This window comes from Muntiacus reevesi, chromosome 7, assembly GCF_963930625.1.
Source record: "Muntiacus reevesi chromosome 7, mMunRee1.1, whole genome shotgun sequence".
Classification (NCBI taxonomy): domain Eukaryota; kingdom Metazoa; phylum Chordata; class Mammalia; order Artiodactyla; family Cervidae; genus Muntiacus; species Muntiacus reevesi.
The window spans coordinates 84,540,498-84,549,315 of NC_089255.1; the positions used below are offsets into that span (position 1 = coordinate 84,540,498).

General features: G+C 47.9%; 1 pseudogene; it reads right to left on the reverse strand.

Moving 5' to 3' along the window:
* Positions 1-451: 451 nt before the first annotated feature.
* Positions 452-1,829, reverse strand: LOC136172297 (ankyrin repeat domain-containing protein 40-like; annotated as a pseudogene).
* Between the last annotated feature and the right edge of the window lie 6,989 nt (positions 1,830-8,818).

The following is an 8,818-nucleotide window of genomic DNA, read 5'->3' on the forward strand; positions in this document are numbered from 1 at the left end:
TTTTTTTTTTTTTTTTAGAGACAGAAAGTCATGAGTGTTTACAATGGACAAGGTGGGGGGAGGGGAAGCTCTTTTGGTTAACAGCATATTTACATTAGGTAACTGTATTCTTAAATACTTTTAACCTGAGTAACATTTATAAGTATGTTATGTGAAACCTCACAGCCACAAGTCACACCACAATTCCTGTGTCCAGTACCTCTGCTTTCCCGTCTTCCTCTCTAGTGAGTTCACACTTCGGGAGAGTTGTGAACACGCAACACTGAGAGAAGTGCGTCCTGGCCCTACAGGTGCACCATCAACAGGATGGAAACAGGTTCTGCTCTCTCTCAGCTTCTGCCTAGACAACTCTCTTACATACACAGAAAACACACTCGGTATAGAACCGTCGGCTTCTGCCTCTCCAGGCCACTTCTCAGCTGTTCACAGCTTCAAGCAATAGGTTTATTGTGCACCAAGAGGCTTGGAAGAGTGGCACCACTGCTTGGGGATCAGGGGCTTCCTACCTTGGCAGAACAATGTTAGTATATACTACGAAGTGGCATCAGGGGCCCTCCTTGGGCATCCAAGGCATTAGATCAATGGCTTGTCCCTGACCCAGAGGTTATGCACACTGTCACAATACTCAGTAATAAAAGTTCTTGCTGCATTAGTAAGTCAGTGTTGAAGCTCTCCTATTATAGCAAGGCCTTTCAGTCAGTATGGATGCAGCATTTCTGAACAGAAAATTATTTTCACTTATCATTAAAACCAGTTCCAGCTCTTGAAAATCTTGGAGTCGAGCAACATCTTTGTCCTTTCTTACCAGAATATTGGGTAACTTTCTGATCTTCTCCACTTGATCAGGATTAACACCCAGCTCAAAGCAACTCACTCTGAGCAGCTCTTGGTAAGTGAGCTCCTGTCGGTCCAGTTCAATTTCAATGAAATCATTTTCTCTAAGAGATGGGTTCTGAATCCTCACCTTGAGTACCAGCTCTTGCATATTAAATGGAAATGCTCCAGTGAAGAAAAATGGCTGGAATGCTGGCACTGGCCCTGCATATGTCCCATTTTGAGGCTCCAGAGACATTGGTGGCTTGGATGGGACAGTACAGAACAGGGATCGAGTCTGACTCACTGGTGGATGACAAACAGGACCCGGTTTTGTGCTTTCTGGTGTTCTAAGTATAGCAGAGGGGGCAGACACATCCCCGTTCTGAACCAGTGCCGAAGAGGTGTGGTCCCGTGGAAAGGGCCCAAGCAGGGGAGTTTCTCCAGGGGGCAGCAACGGAGGCAAGCCATCTGCAGGGGTGATGCAGGAGGTGTGGGGGGCCCCCATTCTGTAGCTGGGCTGAATCCTCTGATGCAGGTGTATAGATAAAAGGGAAGGCTGGCTTGGCCAAATAGTTGGGAACAAAGGGCAGTTCTGACTCCTTCTTCAGCTGGGGGTGTTTGTCGCTGTCACTATCACCATCTTCCACTCCCATAATCTTCCTAACTTCTCTTCTTGATGTTAGCTGGACGGGCATTTCTCCCTTTGTGGTAAGGATCTCTTTGTCAGCTCCTGATATCAGTAAGTAAGAGACCACCTGACCAATGTTTACACGCCCAATGTAAACAGGTCACTTCTTAAAATGTGGCTCCTTATTTAGTTGGGAAGGACTCAATCACTGGCAGGCATCCGAAGTCTTGGATAAAGTCCCATATTTGAAACAGCCGTTGACCTCATTTTGGGAGTTTACATCCACCCTGCTCTCCACCAGTTTCTGCACCTCCCAAAAGTCCCCCAAGGCCGCGGCCTCCCGCAGCCTCTCCTGCTGCTCCTTCTGCTCGAGGAGAGCGGTCATTTTCCCTTGGCCCCAGGTCCCCGGCAGGGCATGCCCGCCCAGCCCTGGCCGGTCAGCGCCGCCGCCGCCGCGGACCACTCCCCGCCAAGGAGAGACCGCGCGGGGCACACCTGCCCTGTTCGCGCTGCAGCCCGCGCCGAGCCAGGGGCCTCCGTTCCCGCTTCGGGGCACGCCCGCCGCCCCCCTGCTGCCCTGGGCCCGCGGGCCTAAGCCTCCTCCTGGTCACGCCTCCCAGAGGCCGGCTCGGGGGAACCTATTCAGAGTGACTGATCTTAGTTTTTTGAATGCCGAGTTTTAAGCCAGCTTTTTCACTCTCCTCTTTCCCTTTCATCAATAGGTTGTTTAGGCTGAGCACTGAAGAATTGATACTTTTAAACTGTGGTGCTGGAGAAGACTCTTGCAATCAAACCAGATCAATCCTAAAGGAAATCAACCCTGAATATTGACTGGAAGGACTGATGCTGAAGCTGAAGCTCCAATTCTTTGGCCATCTGATGTGAAAAGCTCCTGATGCTGGGAAAGATAGAAGGCAAAAGGAGAAGAGGGTGGCAGAGGACCAGATGGTTGGATGGCATCACCGACTCAACGGACATGAATTTGAGCAAACTCCAGGAGATAGTGAAGGACAAAGAAGGCTGCAGTCCATAGGGTCGCAAAGAGTCAGACACAACTCAGTGACTGAACAACAACAGACACTTAACAGATAATAATAACTAATTTTGTCTAAGTACTCACCATGTGCTAAACCCTCAACATGCATTATTCCACTTAATTGGCATAATGTCCTGTGAGGTGGTTTTTAGAACTGCTGTTTTGGAAATGAGGAATCCCAGGCCCAGGAAGCTCATGTGATTTCACAGCCAGGAAACAGTAGAGGCAGGTGCCTCCAGAGTCTGCCGTATCCACTACAAGTCTGGATGTTTCCAAAGCACTGTCATTAGGTCTCCTAATGATGCTCCCATTAATATGACAATACTCACTTCCACTAACTGAATCCCTATTATGTGTCAGAGAGTGAGCTCCATGCATTCACAGGTTATCTGACTCTCAGAAGTTCTTTGAGGAAACAATGTTCATCCTCATCTAAACCAAGATGCTTAGATCAGAGAGGTTAAATAACTTGCCCATAGTTGCACAGCCAGAAAGTGATAGAGTCGGGATTCCAACCAGGCAGTCCTGCTCCAAAGCCCAGGTCCTCTACCCATAGACTATGCTGCCTCCTCCTGGCTTCACCCTGTCCTGCTCTGGTTTTTGTTTGTTTTTATCCACATTACTCGTGATGTGGGATCTTAATTCCCAGACTAGGGCTTGACCCTGCATCCCTTGCAGTGGAAGTGTGGTGTCTTAACCACTGGACCACCAGGGAAGTCCCCCTCCTTTGATTTTCAGTTGTGTTTCCACCATAATTTCATGAGATCTGCCCTTAGGCCCAGGCAATGGGGTCCCCGTCCCCTAGAGTCACTCTTCCTCAGCCGTGCCCCTCCCCATGGGGCAAGGAGTCAGGAGCCTTTGTAGACAGATTCTTCATCCTCCCTGCCCGCTGGGCCCTCAATGACTTCCAGTGTCTACGCGGGCCTCTTTTCTCTATTCCACCCTTGGGAGGTGGGTCAAGCCTCCAACATGCTCACCCCAGGCCGGATGGATGCTCAAGAGGGAGCTGTGTAGCAGAGGGTCAAAGCTTGGGGTGCAGGCCGGGGTGTCCTGGAGGAAGAGAAGTGGGAAAACCACAGGTCAGGGGGTACACTCTCATTCCAGCCACACAGGTGAAGGGTGGGCCTGGTCTCAGGACTTGCCCTCCAGTTGGGTCCTGCAGGTACATCCTACCTCCACCCTTTGGTCTTAAGCTCCTGGTTGAGAAACATTTTGATATAAACTCCTCTCAGTCACCCATGGCCTGAGCAGGGACATGCCCTCTATAAGTAGAATGAGCCAACACGAAGCCAAGGGGCTCGCTGACTTAGCCCCAGCTTCAAACCTGGTTATTAACAGGGTGGGAGACAAGGGGATCCCCAGTCGGCCACAGGCCCCTAGTCTCAGCGGACAGACCAACAGGCTGGGACTCCCTGCCTCCAATGTCAGCCCTCCCAGGTCCTGCCTGGATGGGAGGGGGGGCAGGCAAGGATGCAGCTTGTCATGTGTGAACAATGCAGGGTGGGCACACGGGGGGCGCTCAGAAAGATTATCTCACAGTTCAAACTCGTTAATGAAAGAAATAAATTAACCAAGCTCATTTTTCAGGGAATTCTTGTGTAAACTGGAAATTTTCCAGTCTGTGAGCCCTGTGCCAGGCCCTCCCATAAATCACAGCAAGTAGGCTGTCGGCTTGGCAGAGGGGGACGGGGCGAGGGGGCGAGCAGCCAAGCAGAGGGGAAGCTGGTCGCCGGCCCGGCGGGGCCGTGCTGGGAGGATCATGTCCTCCTGGCACCTTCTGCCTCCACTGAAGCACTGGGAAAAGAAAGAGGAAAAGAAAGAGCAGAGGCAAGACGCAACCATGGGGCTTCTGCCAGCCTGTCAGCAAACACTCCTAGCCCCCCGACACCCCTAACCTGGGAGAAGCCCCCGAAACAGGTCATTTTTTAATTGAATACGGTATTAATTACTGCGTGCACCATTAACGGTTTGTGGGATTTGACTAATTAATGTAATAGTTTTTGAGTCACGCTCATTAAATATGAAAATTACGCTGGTGAAAGGTATTGGTTTCATTATCAATCTTGTATGGACAGGATGGGGGCAGGGACCGGCAGCAGATGGGATGGACCCCTGCCTGCCTCTTCTAGCTGCAGAGAGCTTTATTGGGGTTCCACAATCGAGGGGAGCTCGCAAGGGCGCCTGGTGGAGGAGAAAGGGAAGATGATCCTGAGGGAACGCTGGGAGCAAGCTCTCATCCAGGCATGACCTCTGATGAGGCAGTGACCATGCAGGGCTCTGAAAACCAGATCCCTGTGTTCCTTCATAGCACAGACTTGTGCAGGTAAAAACCCTCTCTTAAATTCATTCATTCTTTGAGGTATGGTGCGGCAGACACTCGTGGCCCACTGCCTAATACAATGCCCAGCCCAGTCCCTCGTTTCTAGTCTGCCTCTGCCTCAGGCTTAAAAAAGGAATTATTAGATTCTTAGACGCACAGCCTCCTTTGCAGCTAAGGATGGTCATGTGACACTACATGGCCAATAAAATTTGAGGGAGAAGAGCAAGACGGAAAAAATAGCTATGGCTGGTGTCCCTGTTCCTTGTCTTCTGTTCTGGCAGCTGTGTTTTGAACATGAGGGGAAAGCCAAGAGACAGGCAATTAGGTGCAGACAAATACTGTTTGATTCCACTCATACGAGATACCTAGAAGAGTCAAATTCATAGAGTCAGAAAGTGCATTGGTGGATACTGTGGGCAGGGGGGTGGTGAATGGGAAGGGGGAATGGGGAGTTAGTGGGACAAAATTTCAGTTTAGGAAGATGAATAATTTGGGAGATGATGATATTGAGAGTTGCACACCAATGTTAATGAACTTAGTGACGCTGAACTGTACAGTTAAATATAGTTTAAAAAGTATGCTTTGTACTACGTGACCTTTACCACAATAAAAAAAATATATATTTTAAAAGCCCAGAGACTTGCAGAAATGCTGGCCCTGATGCTGTTGAGCCACTGAACCATATCCAGGGTCATCTACTCTCAGACTCTGTTCTGGGAGAAAAAAGTAACCCTCTATTTGTTGAAAACACAATAACGGCTCTTTCTGTTATTTGCATCTCAAAGTGTTCCTAATAGATACACTTGACGAAGGCACTAGGCTAGGTATAGTGAGAAAGTCAAGTGAAGTGAAAGTTGCTCAGTCGTGTCTGACTCTTTGCAATCCCGTGGACTATGCAGTCCATGGAATTCTCCAGCCCAGGATACTGGAGTGGGTAGCCTTTCCCTTCTCCAGGGGATCTTCCCAACCCAGGGATCGAACCCAGGTCTCTCGCATTGCAGGAGGATTCTTTACCAGCTGAGCTATCAGGGAAGCCCAGAGAAAAATCAAACAAGCTTACAATTTAGTCGCCATAAAGAGAAAAAAGACGAAAAAATTTCTAAAATCCTTGTCATTTAAGTCAGCCAATGCCAAGTGTCAGTTGCGTGGCCTCCAAAGGTTGCTCTTCAGCTGGGGAGCCCCATAGAGCCTTATGATTACTTATAGCTGGGACACACCCCCACCCTCCCAGAGTTTACTCAAACTCATGTCCATTGAGTCAGTGATGCCATCCAACCATCTCATCCTCTGTCATCCTCTTCTCCTCCCACCTTCAATCTTTCTCAGCATCAGGGTCTTTTCAAATGAGTCAGCTCTTTGCATCAGGTGGCCAAAGTGTTGGAGTTTCAGCTTCAATATCAGTCCTTCCAATGAATATCAGGACTGATTTCCTTTAGGATGGACTGGTTGGATCTCCTTGCAGTCCAAGGGACTCTCAAGAGTCTTCTCCAACACCACAGTTCAAAAGCATCAATTCTTCGGTGCTCAGCTTTCTTTACAGTTCAACTCTCACATCCATACATGACTACTGGTAAAACCATAGCCTTGACTAGATGGACCTTTGTTGGCAAAGTAACGTCTCTGCTTTTTAATATGCCGTCTAGGTTGGTCATAACTTTCCTTCCAAGGAGTAAGCATTTTTTAATTTCATGGCTGCAGTCACCATCTGTGGTAATTTTGGAGCCCAGAAAAATTAAGTCTGCCACTGTTTCCACTGTTTCCCCCATCTATTTGCCATGAAGTGATGGAACCAGATGCCATGATCTTAGTTTTCTGAATGTTGAGCTTTAAGCCAACTTTTTCACTCTCCTCTTTCACATGTGTTACTTCCCTTTAATTTAACCACACCGATTTGAGTTCTAACGATCCCCTGCCAAGCTCACAGACCCTCTCATGAAAGTTTGTTGACCACTTTGAACATCAGTTTCCTCAACTGCAAAATGGTGAGAGTCATATCTGGTTGATATATTTATTCTGGTGAGTAATTAGATGGCTGGATGGCATCACTGACTCAATGGACATGAACTTGGGCAAACTCCAGGAAATAGTGAGGGGTAGGGTGGCATGGCTGTGCTGTAGTCCATGGGGTCACAAAGAGTGGGACACAATTTAACAACTGAATAACAATAGCAACAAGAATAAAACCACCAATAATAGTTCATATCTATTGAGTATGTGCTGTAGGTCAAATCCTATGCTAAATGTGTAATGCTCACTATCATATTTATTCTTAAACCAATGAAGTAGGTACTTTTGTTATCTGCTCATTACAGACAAACAGCCTGAGGCTCAGAGAGGTTAAGTCACTTGTCTAAGGCCGAATAACTAGTAATAGGAGAATGCTAGAAAAGCTCATTCATGCAGTGGGTAGAAATAAGGAGAAGACAGACTATTTTCCTCAAAGAGCTTTTCATGTGGCTGAGTAACCTCAAAGCCAGCGGCCAGCAAACAGGGCCACCATCCTGGAGTGCCCATTGTACAATCCTGCAGAGGAGGAACTTGGCAGGGCAGTGGTGGCTCATCCCCAAGAGGTGGGGGAATTCACTCTGCCTATAGCAAAAATGTAAATGAATAGAAGTTTCTTTTCCTCCCATAATGATACATCTGGAAATGGAAGTTGAGGCTTGGGAGCCTAGTTGCATTGCATGCAGGCTCAGTCATGTCCGACTCTTTGCAACCCCATGGGCTATAGCCTGCCAGACTCCTCTGTCCATGGGAGTTTTCCAGGCAAGAATGCTGGAGTAGGTTGCCATTTCCTCCTCCAGGGGATCTTCCCTACCCAGGGATTGAACCTGCATCTCCTGCATTGGCAGGTGGATTCTTTACCACTGTGCCACCTGGGAAGCCCCTGAGGCTTGAGGGTAGTGCTCTATGACTCAGGTTCTTTCCAACCTTCCATTTGTTGGCTTGGGTTCTTAAGCTTGTCACCTCATGCTCACAAAACAGCTGCCTCATCTCCCAACATGATATCTTCATACTACTATGCCAAGCAGGAAGGAATAGAATAGGCAGAAAGACCCTCTCCTTTTTAATGGCTGAGTAATATTCCATGGTGTATATGTACCACAGCTTCCTTATCCATGGCTGATTCATGTCAGTGTATGACAAAAACCACTACAATATCGTAAAGTAATTAACCTCCAACTAATAAAAATAAATGAAAAAAAAAAAAAAAGAAAGACCTTTCCTTTTATCCAAGGCAACAAACCTTCCCTGGAGTTTTCTACAAGCTTCTTTTTGCAGGTACTGGTGGGACACGAGTGACATGGCCATATCTAGCTGCAAAAGACACTGGGAAAGTGAGTATGTGACTTTGCATCCCGTTTAGAGCAAGACAGGTAAAACAGAGGGGGGTTTGGAATGGCTTTGGGTAGATGTGATATCTGTCACACAAGTTCACACAGCTTTGCAGGGCAGACCTGGGACTGGTTAGGGTCCTGCAGGGAGTTGATGGCCACTACACTCCTCCCTGATCCTGGCAAAACAAGCAGATTGTCTCCACAAATCAGGGCAGCCTCGTGGTAGGAGTGTGGTTCTCACTGCTGTTTGAACTTGGTGTTGCCTCACCAGTGAAGCAGGGCTGCTCTGAGGATGAACGAGATAAGCTATGTAGATTTGTTTGGTAGCAGAGCAAGTAACTTTACCCACAAGTCAGAGCCTTGAGGCCAGAGGAGATGCAGAGGGAAAACAGGAGACCCAGCCCTGGTGCCCCAGCCCACCCATCACAGAATGAACAGCCCTTCATTACCAAAATGCTACTATCTCCACCCCTTGAAGGTTATTTTTTGGTACTGTTGATTATTCTTGTTAATTAATTAGTGTCTGCTGAGTGAAAGAGCTGAGCACCGAAGAATTGATGCTTTTGAACTGTGGTGTTGGAGAAGACTCTTGAGAGTCCCTTGGACTGAGAGGAGATCCAACCAGTACATCCTAAAGGAAATCAGTCCTGATATTCATTGGGAGGACTGATGTTGAAGCT